Source organism: Eretmochelys imbricata, chromosome 1, assembly GCF_965152235.1.
Source record: "Eretmochelys imbricata isolate rEreImb1 chromosome 1, rEreImb1.hap1, whole genome shotgun sequence".
In the NCBI taxonomy this organism is placed as follows: domain Eukaryota; kingdom Metazoa; phylum Chordata; order Testudines; family Cheloniidae; genus Eretmochelys; species Eretmochelys imbricata.
This window is the reverse complement of record NC_135572.1, coordinates 133,252,264-133,274,705: the sequence shown is the minus strand read 5'-3', so window position 1 is coordinate 133,274,705 and position 22,442 is coordinate 133,252,264. Positions and strand designations below refer to the sequence as shown.

Below are 22,442 nucleotides of genomic sequence, written 5' to 3'. Positions count from 1 at the left end.
CTCAATACTTCTCCCTTCCTCCAAAATCAGCCCACTCCCCCAGAAAACTTCAAACAACAAAAGCACGCCTACCCAAAAAATGCTTTGTTTTTTCTTCCAAGTACCTAAGGTAACTTGTTTAATCACTTAAGGCTTATTTTTGTCATTATTTTGAATCCCAGGGATTTTTTTTTATCAACCCTACCCCATCTACTAGAAAAACGAAATATTAACCCTGTGGACTCAGCAATAAAAAATGTCAAAGATGCACGAACACTCCTCTGGCGCCCCCTCCCCCCGCACACACACACACACACACACACACAGTTGGTCTGTGATAGTGTGTACATAGATATGAGTATATACTATATTCCCATGAAGGTCTGGGGATACCTAGTTTACATTAATTGTATTAAATTCTGTATTAGTGTAACACTATTATTATTTTGCAAGTTTCAGACTGCTGGGAGTGTCTTCGGATTTCAAATCTGAAAATATTCACAAAAATCAGTTTTGAAAAAGTCAATTTAAAATAAATCTAATTTACATTTCCACAATCCTCCCAGGAAGTAGATCGGGTAATAATGTATAGTTATTGAACACCAAACCATTAATGTGTTAACCCAATTGGAAAAATACTCCAGAACCATCTTCTATTTTTCTACCTATTCCTTTTTTTTTTAAGTGTTTTCCTCTATAATATGCCAGACAGCAAGAGCCTAATTCTCAGTAATTTGAAACATAACAATCTGATCAAAAGACAATGGATGTTTTTCAAATTTGAAAATAGCTGGGAGTTTCACAATCAAAAGAGTACATAAGCAAAAATAAATTCTTATATATCTTATGTTAAAACATGAGTGATGTAAAACTAATGTTTCTATAGCACATTAAATATGGACTTACACAGTCTCCATAATTGTGAATCAGCAGAATGGATTTTATTATATATCAGTTGAAATTCAACACCCCCAAAAATGTTGTTGTTCTTTTGCCTTGAACATGCCCTTCTTATTTTTCTCTGGATTTGTACAGCATGATACTGAGATATTACTTCAATCGAGAAAAGAAGGGAGCAATACAAAAACCAATGCAAGTAAATGATGCAACATTGCCCTGGTTACATGTGCTTCCCTTCCCCCAACCTCTTACTGGTGAGAGTGCTGTGTTTTTTCCGCCTGTAGAGTCACACCGTGGTTGATTGATTCTCCTTTCGCCTTGCTCAGTCATTCAGCTTTGGAAAGTAAATAACAAGTTGACATCATTACAGCTCTCTGCATTACTGTGACACATTCCTCTACTACCACACACTGCCTATTAGCTGCGCAGAAAAACCCACTCTTTTCAAGCTGGGATTCCAGTGTTGGGTTGCTTGCTCTGGCACAGCACAGAACTTTGTAAATAGTCTACTGCTATGTTTGAAACATAACATGCTTAACCAGTGTCAATATTTTAAATTATAAAACGGTTTATATAGATATACAGATATTCAAAACCAGTTTTCTGTCTCCCTGTCAGTAATGCAAGGTCAGTGTCAATAATATCCAGTCAATGCCCTGGCCCTGGCCTATAGCCTTATTTTACTCTTATGAAACAAATTGTCCATAATCAGACTATAAGGCCTGCTGCAACTATACATGATTTATTGCACTTTTCTGGTGGTTAAATTGTGTCAATGTTTTGATCTGGTACCTTATCCCACACAATGTGAAAATCACGCAAATGCATTGCCTCATGGAGTGTCTGTTTACATACACTAATCCCTTTGGTGGTGATGTTTATTTTACACTGTAATTCATATTTTTTCAAGTGGCCAGTCTTCTTGTTCTTTTGACTTATTTTTACATTACAGAGGTTGTTATGCTAGTTATATTTTCAGTTCCTGTTGCAGATTTAAATAAATCCTCTATGTGCTGTCATTGAGAATTCTCATGGTAAAGGATTATGATGTTGTGAACAGAAGCTGCATGGAGATCATCGCCATGCACATTAAAACATGATACTGAAATGGCAAAAAAAACCCAAAAGCACACACACCAACAAATTCTGAAACATTATAGCCTAAATTTAATGCAAGTCATATTCAGCATCTAGATATATGATGCAAAATCATTATTATTAACAGAGTCAGATTAGCAAAAGTCTTCCTATTTTAATGAGTCCCTGTTTGGGTTTTTTGTTGTTTGTTTTCTTAAGAAAAGTTACACCAGTGAAACTCTTGATACCAGTGTAGTTTTGGTCCTATCAAAGCTAATCTATTGAGACTAAATGTAAATCAACCATTCAAAACATAAACCCCAATGTATCAGATGTCGAGGCAACCTGCATACATTCCAACAGTGGGAAATTTATGGCTGTAAAGAAGGTGAATAATGTCACGAGGGAATATTGCAGCACAAGAGGATTTCCTTGGTAGAACAGAGCCAGTTTAGTGGCTGTACTCAATTTTACCTCTAGCACATGGGTGTGGGGAATGGCCAGAAAGGAGAGAGCAAGGGTGAAGGATGGAGTGTCCCAGCTAATCCTAGCTGCTAACATGGTTCATTTGGACCTTATCCTAAGTTATTGTTTCAGCAGCGGAGTCTATATAGAGCAGTTTCAGGGCCGCTCTAACTTACACTGGGGACCAGCAGGCCAGCAGTCAGCCCCTGAATACCTGGGGCTGGACACCTGGGAAGAGAAGACCCTGTCACGGGTACTAGCCTGATTCTATTGGCCGAGCATGTAGCCAGAAATGAGAGAATACTGTTCCTCCTGCCCACTAGGCCAGCTGTCTGGTGACAAAGGGACTCCCGAGGACCCGTCGAGCCCTCTGCCATGGATTGAGACACCCTTTGAAAGAATGGGGTTAGACATCATCGGGCCCCTGGAAAGGACCACTTAGGGATACCAGTATATATTAGTAATTGTCAACTATGCAACCATGTACCTGGAGACTTTTCCACATCACTCAGCAAAAACCACAGCAGTAGCACCAGAGCTCCTGAAGCTCTTCTGATGTGTGAAATTTCCCAAAGAAATACTACTGGATCAAGAGACTTACTTCATCTCCAGGTGATGCACAAATTATGCACACTTCTGAAGGTCAATGTCCCTGAAAACCTTGGCATACGCCCCACAGCCAGCCAGCCTCGTGGAGCAATTTAATAAAACTGTGAAGGGAATTTTTTTTTTTTTTTAGTTACAACCACCAGCACTGGGATCAGCTACTCCTTCTGCTCCTGTTTGCCATAGGGGATGTCCTTCAGGCCTCTGTGGGGTTACCTCCTTTTGAGTTACTTTACGGCTGCCAAACATGGGGAATTTTGGACTTGCTGCAAAAAGCCTGGGAGGAACAAGATGTAGGTGTCTTAAGTGTGACCCAGCATATCTTTCAACTAAGGGAACAACTCAGGGACATAGGGGTGTTCACAAAAGGAAACTTAATAAAGGCCTAACTCGGGAGCAAAACTATAATCATGGGGCATGACTATGGACCTTTTACCTGGGTGAGAATTCCTTGGCTGAGTCAAGTTAATGGCTCGGTGGCAGAGTCCATATGAAGTTGCTAGGAAAGTAGGGCTGGTAGACAATGACATAAGAGGCTAGGCAGAAGGAAAGAAACCAAAATTTACCACTGAATCTTCTTAAACCTTGGCAGACATGAGATGCCCTGCTGAGCTCCCTTCCCTATGGTGCTTGAATTAGGACCCAAGTACCCACAGGGACTTACCCCTGTACAGAAAAAGCAACTCCTCCAATTGACTGAGGACTTTGCTACTGTATTTCCCCCCTGTCCACAAAGAACACAGTTAACCCAACACCACAAAGCAATCCCCTTGGCCAACAGGTAGGGAAAACCCTTCGCCCCTACCAGGGAGGATGTGGGACACAGTCTGAGAAGAAATCTGAGCAATGATGGAGATGGGAAGGGGGGTAAATAAGGATTCCAGAAGTAAATGGAGGTGCCCATAGTTATGCTTCCCAAACCAGACTGTTTGGTTTTGCACTGATTTCAGGAAAAATAATGCCATCTTGAAATTCAGTGCCTATTCAGTGCCAAGTGTAGATGAGTTACTAGAGCAGCTTGGACCGGCAAAGTACCTGATCTGACAAAGGGTTATTGATCTGACAAAGGGTTACTGGAAAATCCCTTTACTCCCATCCTTACAAGAGAACTGCTTTCTCAACCCCGCTCAGCATTTCCAATGTGAGACCATGCCATTTGGACTCCATGGAGCTGCGGCAACTCCCAGGCAGCTTATGAATAAGATCCTCAGTATGCTGCTGCATACATAGATAAAACTGTTTACAGCCCTACTTCAGGAGACCACCTGCAGCACTTAAGAGCACTTCAAGATGCAGGCCTCCCAGCCACAGCTTGTGAAATGTAGACTAGCCATGAAAGAGGCAGTCTGTTTAGGATATTGTGTGGGGGCAACCTACTGAAACCAGTAACTGATAGAGTACAAGCCCTAGCAGCATGCCTGATTCCCCAGAAGAAAAGGCAAGTGAGGCAGTTTCTAGGCCTGACAGGGTATTACTGGAAGTTTATCCCTGGTTTTCCCTCAGTCACGCCACCTCCACCCCCCACTCTCGACACACACACACATCTTTACAGACCTCATAAAAGGTATTAACTCAAAGAAGATCTGATGGGATGGGAACTGCAAAGAAGTTTTTAATGACCTGAAAGCAGGACAGCTGGGCACCTATGTTCTTCAGCCCCGACTTTTTCTGGGAATTCATACTACACAAAGACTCCTCAGACTTTGTTCTTGGCACCTGGCTGTCACAGGACTTTCAGGGGCAAGAACATCTGATTCTACACCTGAGCAGGAAGCTATTCCTTAGAGAAGGCCTAACTTCATTATTGAAAAGGAGGTACTAGTGGTTAGGTAGGCTGTGGATTCTCTCTGGCGTCACCTGCTGGAAAGCACCTTCTCCCTGATCAAGGATCAGGCTCCTCTACTCTGGTTTCATACCATGAAAGACTCAAACCCATGTATTTTGCGGTGGTACCTCATGCTACAGCCCTATAGCTTCAGGGTGCACAACCAGGCAGGAAAGGACCAAGCTTACACGGTTTTTGCCCCTTCCCCAGGAAATCTGAGAGCCAGGTGATCCCACCCCATACCCTCATCCTATTAAAGAGGAAACTAATGAGCTCTCCTGGGCCTAGCCAGCACTAACCAGATACAACTGCAGGGCTTGCTCTGCCTGTAGAGAGGAAGCTTTAAAAAAAAAAAAAAAAAGGGAAAGCCTGGCCCAAGAAGGGATGGTAATAAGGGGAAGACTGCTGTGCCTCAAACAGCTGGTTACAAAAGTAGACCAGCGAAGAACAAGACTGCCTGGGCCAGGAACAGAACTGGTCTTACAAAAAGGGGAGGTATCTAAGGAGAGACTCTAACCCTGATCAGGACACTAAAAAGCCTACAGACAAGCTGGGTCCCAAATGGGTGACTGAAGTGGCTGCCCAAAAGACTGAGCACTTGTTTTCTCTTTCTTTACTTGATCCTCCCTGTCCGCAGGGAGGGAGAAAGTACCTGGTTTGTTTGAAGACACTCTGGTATACCCTGACCGGGGGACGGACTCCATGTGAGCCAGAAAAGGGAAGTTACCCAAACTGTGCTCTCGTTGAGATGTAGATCCTCCCCCAAACAAGTGGTCTCCAAAAGTATTGTATGTCCACTGTTCATATCCTCTTCTCTGCTTACCCCTCATCTTCACTTTTGTTTGCAATGTCCGGTATAGTTGAGACTAAATCCTTTATACTGGTTTTGTGCTGTTCCTCTGTGCCAAATGCAGCTTGCAGTAAGCAGACACAATTCTCGGTGGACCCGTTATAGCCACGTTATACTTGGCACAAGAACTGAGATGTTGGCGTGGAAAGTCCATGGGTTGTCACGTGAGAGCTGCAACACTGTCTGGTGATACTTGCACTGCACCAGCGGTTGTCTTTACGGCCCTGGTTTGTGGATCTCTTTCAATTCAGCAGAGGTTCCCTTCTGCAAGCATGAAGCGTGGATACTGCTTGACTTGCCAAGGCTCCATTACTTTCCCATTTAGAGGCCCATTGGTCATACGCACTACTCCATGAAGGGTCACTCCTCTGTTGCTGCACAAGACTCCCACCCTGCAGGAGAGCTTCCAGGTCCAGGTTGAGTCTCTCTTCCTTTCCTGTGGAGGAGGATGACCAAGTTGCTCATAATGTTCTCTCCTCAGGGTCTTCCAAAACCAGGCTTTGGGGTTCATTCTGCAACAATGGACCTGGACCCCATTCACTGTGTGGGCCTGTTTGTTACTGTCTTGTCAAAAAAGACAATTTGCCAGTCCTGGCCTATGATTATGGCGTAGGCCAATTTCTCAGCCAGAGCTACAGTTATCACTTTGGTACGTGTCTCCATGGTCAATGGCAAATGTTGCCTGGGGTATGTTTTCATATAACCATTTATGCACTGTAGGTGAATTGACCTTTTAGGAGCATCCTTGTCTCCTACTAAGGAGGTTTGGCCCCCTCCGACTACAGCCAGGGCAAAAGGGTCCTTGAACTCTCTTCTTTTGGCCCCTCACTGGCCAGCTTGATTCGTGGGGAGCCCTTTTCCAGGCATGAGTTTCTGCAGTCCAGCCCTCTGTGTACTTGCAGTCCCTAAGAGAACATTCTTTCTTCATATGTCCTGTCTTCCATCAGAAGTAACAAATCACCAGGATGGCACTGATGGCAACTTTCCTACCTGGGGATGAACCTGGTTCTTAAATAGTGTCCGGACCCTGTTTTGCAGGTCCTAATTTGGTTGCTTGCACTGCCTGATTGTCCCACTGGCAGTGTTGTTTCCAAGCCTGACAGCCCCACTTATCCCACCTGCATTTATCACAATCTAGCACCTAGTCTGATTCTCATGGAGGACAACCACAGAGGTGGACCCCTCAGAATGAGTGTTGCCAGTTTGAGGTCATCCATCTTTTCAGATCTGCCCTGCATGGCATTGAGACCCTGGGGAATCCTGAATCTAGTGACCCTTCAGCCTCTAGAAAGCTCTAGATTAACCACAATGCATCTGACAAGGTCCCCAGGCAGTGCAGTAGTATCCACTGTCTGTCTTTTGTGGTAAGATCCTTCTAAATCGTTCAGTCACAATCAACTTGGCCACCTGGGACAGACCGTTCTTTCATGTGGATCCACTTCCAGCAGTGTTCCTTCAAATGGTGCCCTACTAACCAGGGTCTGGTTCCTGTGAGATAGATTTTGGATCTGAAACATTGGTGGAGGGTTTCCTCAGAAATGTCCAAGCAGTCCAAAATGGTGGACTTTACTTGTTTGTAGTCCCTAGCCTGCTCCAAGTCCAAGTTACAGGAGGCCATCTGTTCCAGACCCATCAAGTATGGAGCCCAAAATCCAAACCCATAGGACCACCACAGTGCTAGTGCTACCCTCTCAAAGGTAATTCAAAAAAAACTTAGGCTCATTGTCCAGTCCCATCTTTGTTAGCATCCCAAGTTTTGGTGAAGGACGCACTTCAGAGGAAGCTTGTCGTGCTGGGAGTCCTGGGGAGCATAGGGTGGCACTATCTTTTGTATCATTTCCTGGTAGAGCTCCTGCTCTTGGCTCATCAGCTCCCTCAGCAGCTGTTGCATCACCTGGACTTGGTGCTACGTAGCAACCACTTGCTGATGCTGCATCTCAGCTCACCATTTACACCTCTGCTCAGGTTCCATTGTGCTTAGAACTACTGAACTCCATCTCCCTCTGTGGCTTTTTTGTTTGACTGTTTTTCTTTTCTTACACACTTGTGTCAGGTATACACGACCCACATTCTTCACCACTTGTGATGGGTAGGAGCTCTCTGAGTCCCCACCAGGCTCACAGAGGGCTTCTCCAGCTCTAGGTATACCGGAGTCTCTCCAAATAAACCAGGTTCTTTCCCCCTCCCAGAGGAGAGGGAGGATCAAGTAAAGAAAGAAAGGAAAATAAAGTGCTCGGTCTCTTAGTCACCCCTCTGGGGCCCAGCTGGTCTGTAGGCTTTTTAGGGTGAAAGTCAATTCTTAGACACCTCCTTTTTGTAACACCCATTTTGTACCGGCTTCAAGCAGTCTCAGGAGGGCAAGGTTCACTATCTCCCTCTTTGATGTCCTGTAACCAGCTGTCCAAGGCGTGCCCCTCACTCCACTGCATAAATATTTGCACAGGGCCTTTTGGGTAACTAGGAGAGTTGTGCTCCAATTTTCAGAAAACAACCCAATTTTCAAAGTCTTATTGCTGGAGATTCTCAGAAGTGCTGAGCACCTGCAACTCCAAAGGAAGGCAATGGGAATGGTGAGTGCTCAGTACTGCTGAAAGTCAGACCCAAGGTGTCACCCAAAGCCAAAGCAAAGCAATCAATGCTTTGGAAAAGGTTGGGACTCATTTTGTACATAAAAGGGGCTCTAAACAAGTCCTTCATTACCCTCATGTGTTGTTTATATGCTAAGGGCTTCAAGCTATAGCCTCCCCCACACCATATTTTCCTGTATTCTCTCTCTCTCCAGAGGAAATGAAATTGCTTTGCATAAATGCTATGAGTAATTTTTAAACAAATTCTATTATTTAAAAAAAAATCCTGGTGTTTTCCCTCACAAAAACACGTCAAAAACATGTGTTTAACAGAATGAACACAATACATTTAACGTAACAGGGAAAAATAAAATCAAGCCAAAGCCCAAGTGATTTGGCCATAGTTCATATCCCCATAACTGTTTGGACATAGCTATGAAAATACATATAACTCTGATCTTGTGATGCGAAGAAAGTCTATATTCTGAAGCCAGGACATATTAGGTCGGGGTGGGCAAACATTTTGGCCTAAGAGCCACATCGGGTTTCCGAAATTGTGTGCAGGGCCAGTTAGGGGCGGCTGTGCCTCCCCAAACAGCCAGGCGTGGCCCAGCCCCTGCCCCCTATCCAATGCCCCCCGACTTCTCACCCTCTGATGGCCCCCTCTGGGACTCCTTCCCCATCTAACCTGCCCTGTTCCCTGTCCGCTGATGGCCCCCCTGCCCTATCAACACCCCTGTCCCCTGACTGCCCCCAACCCCCGCCCCTGAATGCCCCCCGCTGCCTCATCCAACCCCTCCTCTCATTCCTGACTGCCCCCCCAGGACCCCTGCCCCATCCAACCACCCCTTCTCCCTGACCGCCCCCAGTAACCCTGCCCCTAACTGCCCCCTGCCGTCCCATCCAACCCCCCCACCTCCTTCCTGACTGTCCCCCCAGGACCCCGTCCCCATTCAACCCCCCTGTTCCCCACCCTCTGACCGCCCCGACCCCTATCCACACCCCTGCCAACTGACCACCACCCCGCACTCCCCTCACCTCTATCCAACCCCACCTGCTCCCTGCCCCCTTACGCGCTGCCTAGAGCACCAGTGGCTGGCAGTGCTACACCCACACCGCCCAGAGCACCAGGACAGGCAGCCGCGCCACACGGCTGGAGCCAGCCACGCCACCGTGCAGCACAGAGCACCGGGTCAGGCCGCAGATCTGCATCTGTGCTGCCGGCAAGAGCTCACAGCCCAGAACATTGCACCAGCGGCGGAATGAGCTGAGGCTGCGGTGGAGGGGGAACAGCAGTGGAGAGGCCGGGGGCTAGCCTCCTGGGCCAGGAGCTCAGGGGTCGGGCAGGACAGTCCCGCAGGCTGGATGTGGCCCATGGGCTGTAGTTTGCCCACCTCTGTATTAGGTCCTGATCCTTGTAACACTTATGTATATACTTAACTTTCCTACTGTGAATAGTCCCATTGACTTCAACGAGACTACTTGATAATGTCAAGGATATGCATTAGCATTTGTAGGACTGGGGCCTTATTTTACTTTTTTATAGGGCCAGATTATACACACCTTGCGCATACCTGTTTGTAGTTACTCGCAGGGGTATTCCTATTAACTTCAATGGGACAACTCATGTGAGTAACTGCTCACTAATGTGAATAACAGCTTTTCACATAGCCCTTCATCAACTGTAGGAGTTTTAATTTAAAAAGAAAACTCTGACTGTGAAACTTCTAGGAACTGAGGGCACCCCTGGCTCTTCTCAGCTAGTTTTGGATTAGATTGAGGTACCCTTACTTAACCCAGGAAGAGCTTAGGCAAGTAGTCCCATGGTAGTCAATGGCACTACTCACTTGAGTTAGTGCTCAAAGTGAAGATGACAGCTCTACAATCTCTTCCTTTTTTCATTATGATCTCTAATTATGAAATAGGAGGGGGGAACTACAGTCCTTGAAGTCAATGTTTCGGTTGCATAAGGAAGGCAGGATAAGGCCTCCTTATTATCTTCAAGGCTATCATTTCATGTCTGAGTTAAATGTGTATATACCAAAGTTTGCTCCCTATTACTCATAAGATGTGGATTCTGCCCTGGTATTTTGCTCATCCAGATTTTAAAATGTGAAGATCTGTTTTAGCTTTTAGTGGGAGTTTTGATGCTTTTACATTTTAAATGAGGTTACAAACAGAGGTGCATGCTATAATCTTGCTTTCCTTGAATACTGTGTGCAGATGTGGTTGCCCTATCTCAAAAAAGATATATTGGACTTGGAAAAGGTTCAGAAAAGGGCAACAAAAATGATTAGGGGTATGGAACGGCTGCCATATGAGGAGAGATTAATAAAACTGGGACTTTTCAGCTTGGAAAAGAGACGACTAAGGGTGGATATGATAGATGTCTATAAAATCATGACTGGTGTGGAGAAAGTAAATAAGGAAGTGTTATTTACTCCTTCTCATAACACAAGAACTAGGGGTCACCAAATGAAATTAATAGGCAGCAGGTTTAAAACAAACAAAATGAAGGTTTTTTTCACACAACGCACAGTCAACCTGTGGAACTCCTTGCCAGAGGATGTTGTGAAAGCCAAGACTATAACAGGGTTCAAAAACGTTCCCCTCCTGCCGGCGCTGTTCGCTGCTGCCCCAGTCTCTGGCCCCGGCACTAGCCCCACCCGGACCCGCACGTGCTGGGGTTGAACACTGGGGCAGCAGTGCATGGTGCTGGCAGGAGGGGAATGCGGCCGGGCTGATGGACCCTGATCTGGGGTCGAGAGTCCCAGCCTTTGGATTCAGGGAGCTCTGGCCTCGATTTGGGTGGGCCTGGTTGCTAAGTGGATGGGCCATGACTCACCCATGCCCACCCATGGCTAAGCCCTTGTACTATACTTGCTTTTTTTTTTTTTTTTAAATCTCTGCTGCTGCCTGATTGCGTACTTCCAGCTCCAAATGAGGTGTGTGGTTGACTGGTCAATTTGGAACTCTGGTATTCGTAACTCTGAGGTTCTAATCAATGTACAGGTCCCATATTGACTAATTCTCCCCAACTGAATGCAAAAATCTCATACTTACATGATTTAGGAAAATACTCCTGTGTAATATAATATATGCACATGTATATATTTATTTTTTAATTAAGGTCAAATAGATCATATTCTTTCATGTATATAATGCTACATCACCCACTTCCCTGCTCTATGTAGCTAGCTCCTGCACAGGCAGCTTGGATCCTATGGGCCCCTTTGGATCCTTACCTGGTACAGTGGTCTCTAGGTTGCTTTAGTATACTTCCAGAGTCATTTTGGCCCCAGGCAGTCCAGGATTGGGGGAAGGGGGGGCGGAACAGAGAGGTTGCCACCTCTTTCCCTTCCTTCCTCCAACCTTGCTCTATGTGGACTCAGCTGTGTTAATATTCAGCACAGCAGAGGATACCTGGCCCACTTCCTTTTCCCCAGTGTAATATATTTCCCTTAAAACAGAGTATCTCTAACTAGGGACCAAGTGAGAAACCTGAAGAGCCATGGAAATAGAAGTACTATTTCGAGGACATCATTCTGCTTCCCATGCAGAAGCCCCTCCATGTGTGCTCCACAGGGGTATGAGTTTATGGCTAAGGATGTCTGTCTCCCCTAATCTCTCACATTTTGTAGGTATGTTAATTCTCACCCTCTGAAAAGTTATCCTCTTGTCTCCCTTCTTGTTGTGAAGCTCCCCCACCATACATTCCTTTCCAAAGGGGTATTCTAAGGGAAGCAACCAGCTGGAGTGGCCCTAGTAGCACTGGTCCAGGAGCTGGACATGACCACTGTTCCCTCTAAGCTGTGCGCGTGTGTGCGGTCACACAGATCCTAAACCCCGAGCACACAGCGAAACACTGCACACACAAAAATTTGCACAGAAGCACAACAATTTGCACAGAAGAAATTTTTTGCTCACACGGCCTATGAAAAATTTGCACAGAAGAAATTTTTTGCACACACAACCTGTCAAAAATTAGAGGGAACATTGGACATGATTAAAATGAGCCCGCAGCGAGCACCCACAGATCCAGGAATCCACCAATATTGGGGGATAAGGGTTTCAAACCTCCTGATGATTCCTAAGTGGTACAAACTCTGTATGTTTCAGGGGATCCAGTGGGAAAAAAATCTGTCAGGAGACCCTCAGAGTTGTAAGTCCCTTACATAGGAACAGCACGTGTAAATGATATAGTGACCTGGAAGGTTTCTTATAAGCCAGCATCTGTCACCATAGGCCCCAGTTCTGTTGCCATTACCCTCTTGAATAATAGCTTGAGCCCAGATCCCCAGTGGTATTTAGGTGCCTAGTTGCCAATACCTTTGAGGATCTGGGCCTTACTCTATGACAAGTCCCATTAAAGACAATGGGATTGCTCATGGTGAAAGGTGTTTCTCAGCATGAGTAAGGGTGGCAAAAGTGGGCCCATAGCGATATGGTTATATGGCCTTTTCCCTTGCGTCACATGCAGAATTTATAGTTCAAGACTTGCATGATGGATATTTGATATCTTGTCCAAACATACATGCATACAAATGAAGTTCTCTGAACTCTGCAAATGATAGGAGTTACAAATAGATGTCTGGCATAGAAATCAGCATATTTTAGACATTATTTACTATTATTTGTATTACCAGAGCACCTAGGAGCCCTAGTTATGGACCCCATTGCGCTCGGTCCTGTACAGACACAGAACTGATGCAAACTTTCGTGAAGGCTTAATATTGGCACCAGTGATTAATAGTGCTGATTCCTACACAAAATACTTTTACAAATTGCTGAAGATTTTTTTCCCATTGTGTAACAGAGATATAAAGACATTAATTTTCCACAGTTCTCCTCCTGTTGCAAAATTCCATCTCAACATCAAATCCATAAAGATCATCCTACCTTAGGTTTCCAATCTTAACTCTACTTCTTTCAAAGACTCATCAGGACAACCATCTCTCCAGAAAAATTGTACTAGAAGGAACAATTTCAGAGCCAACTAGTGATGTTCTTCAATCATGTGGGCAGCCTCATAGTTGAGCATCATGAACAACTCCGTACTCTTCGGGAAGGCCTTCCTCAGCCTTCCAAGTTCTACACAGCACAAGGAGACACATGCTAGGAGCAGAAACTGAGCCCAAGTCTTCTGCATAGCAACAAGAAGCACTACTCTTAGGCCAGTGGGTCTGTCCTGCTTTGCAGTTTATACATTTTAAACTTCACATAGGTGTAGTCGATGAGCCAAATTCTAGTCTCAACAGCACCTGTGCATCTCCCTTGATGTCAATAAGGAGATTGTGAGAAGAGATTCACCTCATTTTTATGGTCAGTCATATATATGTACAGTATTAGCAAATATTTAAATATTTGCTAATACTATTCATATGGTACTTTCTTAATACTATGCTACCATTAATTATGTTTAAAGATGTGTCTTACTTTAAATAGACAGGTTCAGGGTCAAGGAAATTAATTAAATAGTTCTGGTTACAAATGAAGACATTTTAAGTACCAGTCCTGTTTCGATTTAAATCCATAGAAGTTTTGACTTAAATAGGAACAGAATAGGACCCTTGAACTAAGTAAATCCAACTGTCAGAAAAAATGAATATACATTACACAGCAGGGATTTTACCTCTTTATGTATGCTTGATTGTATTACAGACCTTTTTGCTAAACAGTGTAATTAGTAATTGGCAGGGGTGAGTGGTGGAGGGGAAACTAGCTTCAGTAACCCAGTTTAAATCTCCTGTAGAACAAAAGTGATTCCCTAATTCTCCACTGTCCCTGGATTTTACTTTAGCATTCTCTGTGTCCTCCTTTTAGCTGTCAGTGTTAATCAATGAAATGGGAGTATGAAAGGAGAGATTTTCAGATTTGAGAGTAAAATAGTGTTTTTTCATATATATAAAGAAGGAGAATCCTATGCATGTGAAATTGGGGATTGTTTTGAATGATATCTAAAAAGGTGAAAACCTGGTGCATACAGCACGTTAACACCCTCCTACCCCCCAGGATTCCTCTTTTTAATCAAGTTCCATGATGCTGGTCTTCTGATACGCATTTTTGAAGGTTTGATTTAATTTATATATTTGAAACAAAAGTGAAGGAAGATAATAGGAGATAAGGGAATTCCCATGTGCCTCTTAGCCATCATGTTCCTCGAATGCCTCCCCAATGTGTCTCCTAGTTTAACCATACAGAACCTTCCAAAACAACAAGACTTGTTAGTTTGAAGCCAAAATCATCACTACTTCTGCATTATGTCATGACAAATTTGTGATTGGCAGTATGTTCACAAGCTGCAGTTTCTTAAGAGTCCCCTATGCAATTTGTTCTGTATAAATGTGTTTTGTTTTAATACTGAAGAGGAGTAATATTAAAGAGATGCATGTGATTCCATGATTTTTTGCTTATGATGTTCTACACTAAATACAGCGTTCAAGTGAAAGTGTTAATTGTGAGTCTCTGCAAATGGTAGAAGTTTCATTTAAATTGAATTATAATTAAACACTCTCTACTTAAGGACACAAAGGAGGCATTTTTAGATTTATGAATGATCCAATTTTAAATGATGTGGGTCATTTTAAATGGAATTCCTGATTTTAAAGTTATTATATTTAGATCAGATAAGATCCTTAAAACAGGATTAGTGCTCCAGTTCATTCAGAGACCGTTTTTTTTTGTTTTTTTTTAATGTGGGCTGTAAACCTCTAATTCTGGCTTTGATACATTACATTTCTTTAACTCGGTCAGACAGGCAAGACTGAAAAAAGCACAACCGAGATATGAGGAAAGTTCAGAGTAGACAGAAATATGCCAAAAATGAAACTGAAATCAGGTATAGTTATTTGGAATGTGACCTTTATAATATATACATTGTTTAAGTCTGGAAAATAGAACTGGATGCGAAATCACAAACATTCATTTGAAAAATGTTGGTTACCATATAAGCTGAAAATTCAAAATATTTAGACCAGGTGTAACATAAAACATGCCTCAACTTCCTCTCCATAACCAGTCAAACAGAAAAGACTCAAACTAACAAGAATGCAGCCGGTATTTTTAAAATGTTGCCTATTATGTGTTGGGTGTTTATCTACTCACATCCTATTAAACGTTAGAAACCTCTCTCATAAGGGGCCCGATACTGGCAAAACTGCCCGTTTAAATAAAAACACTGAAACATAATATTTAATATATGCATTATTTATGTAATGGTTAAAATACATTCCTCATACCTATGTTCAGCGCTACACTCCCTAATAAGCATATGAAGAGTTAGGCTCAAAACTTGGGCCTGATCATGTTCTTGTTGAAATGGAGGGCAAAACTTCTATTGCCTTTAATGGGCGTGAGATCAGGCACAAGATTTACAAATGTCACAGCAACTTAACAATAATGGTCTATATCCTACTGGTGAGTGTTTATTTCTGTGATAGCACTAGCAACCAGTAGCCCAATAGATCTTTTACTCTATTCTTAAACCTAGCTGCCAGCTGGAACCATTAGGAGCCATTTGAATATTTTCAATTGGAATTTCCAATAGTTCACACTACTCACTGAAGCGGATACAAGTTGTGAGATCAATGCTGTATTTAGCTATGTTGCTGTTATGTTTTTCTTTTCTGTGTGAAACACCTTTATATTTCTAAGGAACCTGCTGTCTGCAGAGACAAGCAGCAATTGTGCTCCTTGCTGACTGTTGCAGACATACACTGTGTGCTTTTCCATTGATACTTTATTTTAGAGTGAGACAAGAACAAACAAACACCTAAAGGCCATTCTGACTGAAAAGATCTTAGTATACTGAAAAACTTGATATCATCAGTAAATGTTGCTTTTTGCAACATTGTTAAGGAAGATGGTTAGAAAAAATATGTACTATTGAAAAGTGCTTCTTGTTCAAGCAAATTTAGGGCCCAATCCTATAGCTTTTAATCATACAGTAGAATCTCAGAGTTATAAACACCAGGAGTTATGAACTGACCAGTCAACCACACACCTCATTTGGAACCGGAAGTACGCAATCAGGCAGCAGCAGAGACTAAACAAAAAACCGCAAATACAGTACTGTGTTAAATGTAAACTACGAAAAAAATAAAGGGAAAGCAGCATTTTTCTTCTTCATAGTAAAGTTTCAATGGGTATGTCTACACTACGGAATAAGGTTGAATTTATAGAAGTCGTTTTTTTAGAAATCGGTTTTATATATTCGAGTGTGTGTGTCCCCACAGAAAATGCTCTAAGTGCATTAAGTGCATTAACTCGGTGGAGTGCTTCCACCATACCGAGGCTAGAGTCGACTTCCGGAGTGTTGCACTGTGGGTAGCTATCCCACAGTTCCCGCAGTCTCTGCTGCCCATTGGAATTCTGGGCTGAGATCCCAATGCCTGACGGGGCTAAAACATTGTCACGGGTGGTTCTGGGTACATATCGTCAGGCTCCCGTTCCCTCCCTCCCTCCGTGAAAGCAAGGGCAGACAATCGTTTTGCGCCTTTTTTCCTGAGTTACCTGTGCAGACGCCATACCACGGCAAGCATGGAGCCCGCTCAGGTAACCGTCACTGTATGTCTCCTGGGTGCTGGCAGACACGGTACTGCATTGCTACACAGTAGCAGCAACCCATTGCCTTCTGGCAGCAGATGGTGCAATAGGACTGGTAGCCATCATCGTCATGTCCAAGGTGCTCCTGGCCGCGTCGGCCAGGAGTGCCTAGGCAGACATGCACGCAGGGACTAAATTTGGAGTGACTTGACCAGATCATTCTCTTTAGTCCTGTAGTCAGTCCAATTGAACCATCTTATGGTGAGCAGGCAGGTGATATGGATTGCTAGCAGTCCTATTGCATCATCTTCTGCCGGGCAGCCATGAGATGTGGATGGCATGCAGTCCTTCTGCACCTTCTGCTGCCAGCCAAAGATGTAAAAGATAGATGGAGTGGATCAAAACAAGAAATAGACCAGATTTGTTTTGTACTCATCTGCTTCCCCCCCCCACATCTAGGGGACTCATTCCTCTAGGTCACACTGCAGTCACTCACAGAAAAGGTGCAGTGAGGTAAATCTAGCCATGTATCAATCAGAGGCCAGACTAACCTCCTTGTTCCAATAAGAACAATAACTTAGGTGCACCATTTCTTATTGGAACCCTCCGTGAAGTCCTGCCTGAAATACTCCTTGATGTAAAGCCACCCCCTTTGTTGATTTTAGCTCCCTGAAGCCAACCCTGTAAGCCGTGTCGTCAGTCGCCCCTCCCTCCGTCAGAGCAATGGCAGACAATCATTCCGCGCTTTTTTTCTGTGCGGACGCCAAACCAAGGCAAGCATGGAGGCCGCTCAGCTCACTTTGGCAATTAGGAGCACATTAAACACCACATGCATTATCCAGCAGTATATGCAACACCAGAACCTGGCAGAGCGAAACCGGGCAAGGAGGCGACGTCAGCGCGGTCACGTGAGTGATCAGGACATGGACACAGATTTCTCTGAAAGCATGGGCCCTACCAATGCATGCATCATGGTGCTAATGGGGCAGGTTCATGCTGTGGAATGCCGATTCTGGGCTTGGGAAACAAGCACAGACTGGTGGGACCGCATAGTGTTGCAGGTCTGGGACAATTCCCAGTGGCTGTGAAACTTTTGCATGCGTAAGGGCACTTTCATGGAACTTTGTGACTTGCTTTCCCCTGCCCTGAAGCGCATGAATACCAAGATGAGAGCAGCTCTCACAGTTGAGAAGCGATTGGCGATAGCCCTGTGGAAGCTTGCAACGCCAGACAGCAACTGGTCAGTTGGGAATCAATTTGGAGTGGGCAAATCTACTGTTGGGGCTGCTGTGATGCAAGTAGCCAACGTAATCAAAGATCTGCTGATATCAAGGGTAGTGACCCTGGGAAATGTGCAGGTCATAGTGGATGGCTTTGCTGCAATGGGATTCCCTAACTGTGGTGGGGCCATAGATGGAACCCATATCCCTATCTTGGCACTAGAGCACCAAGCCGGTGAGTACATAAACCGCAAGGGGTACTTTTCAATAGTGCTGCAAGCTCTGGTGGATCACAAGGGACGTTTCACCAACATCAACATGGGATGGCCGGGAAAGGTACATGACGCTCGCATCTTCAGGAACTCTGGTCTGTTTCAAAAGCTGCAGAAAGGGACTTTATTCCCAGACCAGAAAATAACTGTTGGGGATGTTGACATGCCTATAGTTATCCTTGGGGAGCCAGCCTACCCCTTAATGCCATGGCTCATGAATCCATACACAGGCAGCCTGGACAGTAGTCAGGAGCTGTTCAGCTACAGGCTGAGCAAGTGCAGAATGGTGGTAGAATGTACATTTGGACGTTTAAAGGCACGCTGGCGCAGTTTACTGACTCGCTTAGACCTCAGCAAAACCAATATTCCCACTGTTATTACTGCTTGCTGTGTGCTCCACAATATCTGTGAGAGTAAGGGGGGGACGTTTATGGCAGGGTGGGAGGTTGAGGCAAATCGCCTGGCTACTGGTTACGCGCAGCCAGACACCAGGGCGGTTAGAAGAGCACAGGAGGGCGCGGTACGCATCAGAGAAGCTTTGAAAATCAGTTTCATGACTGGCCAGGCTATGGTGTGAAAGTTCTGTTTGTTTCTCCTTGATGAAACCCCCCGCCCCTTGGTTCACTCTACTTCCCTGCAAGCTAACCACCCTCCCCTCCTCCCTTTAATCATTGCTTGCAGAGGCAATAAAGTCATTGTTGCTTCATATTCATGCATTCTTTATTCATTCATCACACAAATAGGGGGATGACTACCAAAGTAGCCCAGGAGGGGTGGTGGAGGAGGGAAGGAAAATGCCACACAGCACTTTAAAAGTTTACAACTTTAAAATTTATTGAATGCCAGCCTTCTTTTTTGTGGGCAATCCTCTGTGGTGGAGTGGCTGGTTGGCCGGTGGGCCCCCCCCCCCACCGTGTTCTTGGGCGTCTGGGTGTGGAGGCTATGGAACTTGGGAGGAGGGCGGTTGGTTACACAGAGGCTGTAGTGGCAGTCTGTGCTCCAGCTGCCTTTGCTGCAGCTCAACCATACATGGGAGCATACTGGTTTGGTCCTCCAGCAGCCTCAGCATTGAATCCTGCCTCCTCTCATCACGCTGCCACCACATTTGAGCTTCAGCCCTGTCTTCAGCCCGCCACTTACTCTCTTCAGCCCGCCACCTCTCCTCCCGGTCATTTTGTGCTTTCCTGCACTCTGACATTATTTGCCTCCATGCATTCGTCTGTGCTTTGTCAGTGTGGGAGGACAGCATGAGCTCAGAGAACATTTCATCATGAGTGCGTTTTTTTTTCTTTCTAATCTTCACTAGCCTCTGGGAAGGAGAAGATCCTATGATCATTGAAACACATGCAGCTGGTGGAGAAAAAAAAAAGGGACAGCGGTATTTAAAAAGACACATTTTATAAAACAGTGGCTACAGTCTTTCAGGGTAAACCTTGCTGTTAACATTACATACATAGCACATGTGCTTTTGTTACAAGGTCGCATTTTGCCTCCCCCCACTGCGTGGCTACCCCCTCAACCCTACCCCCTTCCTGTGGCTAACAGCGGAGAACATTTCTGTTCAGCCGCAGGCAAACAGCTCAGCAGGAACGGGCTCCTCTGAATGTCCCCTGAAGGAAAGCACCCTATTTCAACCAGGAGACCACGAATGATATCTCACTCTCCTGAGGATAACACAGAGAGATAAAGAACGGATGTTGTTTGAACGCCAGCAAACATACACTGCAATGCTTTGTTCTACAATGATTCCCGAGTACGTGTTACTGGCCTGGAGTGGTAAAGTGTCCTACCATGGAGGACGCAATAAGGCTGCCCTCCCCAGAAACCTTTTGCAAAGGCTTTGGGAGTACATCCAGGAGAGCCGCGAAAGCCAGGGCAAATTAATCCTTTCACATGCTTGCTTTTAAATCATGTATAGTATTTTAAAAGGTACACTCACCGGAGGTCCCTTCTCTGCCTGCCGGGTCCAGGAGGCAGCCTTGGGTGGGTTCGGGGGGTACTGGCTCCAGGTCCAGGGTGAGAAACAGTTCCTGGCTGTCGGGAAAACCGGTTTCTCCGCTTGCTTGCTGTGAGCTATCTACAACCTCCTCCTCATCATCATCATCTTCTTCGTCCCCAAAACCTGCTTCCGTGTTGCCTCCATCTCCATTGAAGGAGTCAAACAACACGGCTGGGGTAGTGGTGGCTGAACCCCCTAAAATGGCAAGCAGCTCATCATAGAAGCGGCATGTTTGGGGCTCTGACCCGGAGCGGCCGTTCGCCCCTCTGGTTTTCTGGTAGGCTTGCCTCAGCTCCTTAAGTTTCACACGGCACTGCTTCGGATCCCTGTTATGGCCTCCGACCTTCATGCCCTGGGAGATTTTCACAAAGGTTTTGGCATTTCGAAAACTGGAACGGAGTTCTGATAGCACGGATTCCTCTCCCCATACAGCGATCAGATCCCGTACCTCCCGTTCAGTCCATGCTGGAGCTCTTTTGCAATTCTGGGACTCCACCGTGGTCACCTCTGCTGATGAGCTCTGCATGGTCACCTGCAGCTTGTCACGCTGGCTAAACAGGAAATGAGATTCAAAAGTTCGCAGTTCTTTTCCTGTCTACCTGACCAGTGCATCCGAGTTGAGAGGGCTGTCCAGAGCGGTCACAATGGAGCACTCTGGGATAGCTCCCGGAGGCCAATACTGTCGAATTGTGTCCACAGTACCCCAAATTTGACCCGGCAAGGCCGATTTAAGCGCTAATCCACTTGTCAGGGATGGAGTATGGAAATTGATTTTAAGAGCCCTTAAAGTCGAAATAAAGGGCTTCATCGTGTGGACGGGTGCAGGTTTACATCGATTTAACGCTGCTAAATTCGACCTAAAGTCCTAGTGTAGACCAGGGCAATGTGGCATTAGTTCAATATTCAGTAGTAAACTTTTGAAAGAACCACCATAATGTTTTGTTCAGAGTTATGAACAACCTCCATTCCCGAGGTTTTCATAACTCTGAGGTTCTACTGCAGGGATCAGCAACCTTTGGCACGTGGTCCGCCTGGGTAAGCCCACTGGCAGGCTGGGCTGGTTTGTTTACCTGCTGCGTCAGGAGGTTCAGCTGACTGCAGCTCCCACTGGCCGCGATTCGCTGTCCCAGGCCAATGGGGGCTGCGGGAAGCAGCAGCCAGCACATCACTCGGCTCACGCTGCTTCCCGCAGCCCCCATTGGCCTGGAGTGGCAAACCGCAGCCAATGGGAGCCATGATCAGCCAAACCTGCAGACGCGGCAGGTAAACAAACTGGGCCGGCCCAACAGGGGGCTTACCCCGGTGGGCCACATGCCAAAGATTGCCAATTCCTGTTCTACTGTATGGAGAATCCAGTTGATGTCAATGTGACTAATGTGCAGGCAGGACTGGTCCTCTATTGTATCTTAATACTTCAAACAGAAATACTCTTATTGTTTCAGTTGCATTGCAGCATTTGTATTGTTTAGCTTTACGCAGTCTCAGGCCATTGTATACATCCATAAAGTGCTCTTTACATTTTGGTACTAGTCAAGCCTTGAGGTTTGGAATTAATCTGAGTGCAGTCCCAGACCTAACCTGAAAGTAGGAAACAGAGCAACAACCATTTCCTTATGTGTCCTCTAATGCTCATTTGGAGGGAAGCAATGTAAGCTTACTCAGTGTCAGTCCCAAAATGCTGAAGTAATGTGAAGAAGTTTACCTCTAGTTTTAACTTTTTTTAAGAAAAAGTGCGTGTTCAGATTGTAATAAACTAATTTTACTTTTAACAAAATTTGAAACCTTAAATTTACACTCAGTATGATCTGGGACCTGTAATTACAAATATCATCTCATGCACTCATGGGGATCTCCTTGCAGAAGTCCTCTCTCAGACTACACAGCGGGGCCCACCTCCATGCCTGGCAGATCCACAGGCAACTATGAGAAAGGAGGGAGGTTCATGGAGGTTAGGACCAACTGTGAGGAAGTCCTGCATTACTGCACATGATTAACAACAAAGTCTCTATTTGTACATATTATTTCATCATCAAGCACAACAGAGAGACTTTGCACTTGTACAGCACCTTTATACAAGGATCTCAAAAGCAGTTTACAAACATTAGTTAACAAATTACTGTAACAATGATGGGAAGTAC

At 45.0% G+C, this 22,442-nt stretch overlaps 1 protein-coding gene across 2 annotated transcripts in view; it reads right to left on the bottom strand.

Moving 5' to 3' along the window:
* TBL1X (transducin beta like 1 X-linked) overlaps positions 1-1,205 on the bottom strand; it is a 253,238-nt gene extending 252,033 nt beyond the window's left edge. The window contains exon 1 of one of the 2 annotated variants that reach the window (XM_077815487.1): positions 1,132-1,205. The gene's annotated coding sequence lies outside the window, so the exon portion shown is untranslated. Of the gene's footprint in view, positions 1-885; positions 931-1,131 lie in introns of those variants that run through there. The other variant, XM_077815494.1, reaches the window with a different exon arrangement.
* Between the last annotated feature and the right edge of the window lie 21,237 nt (positions 1,206-22,442).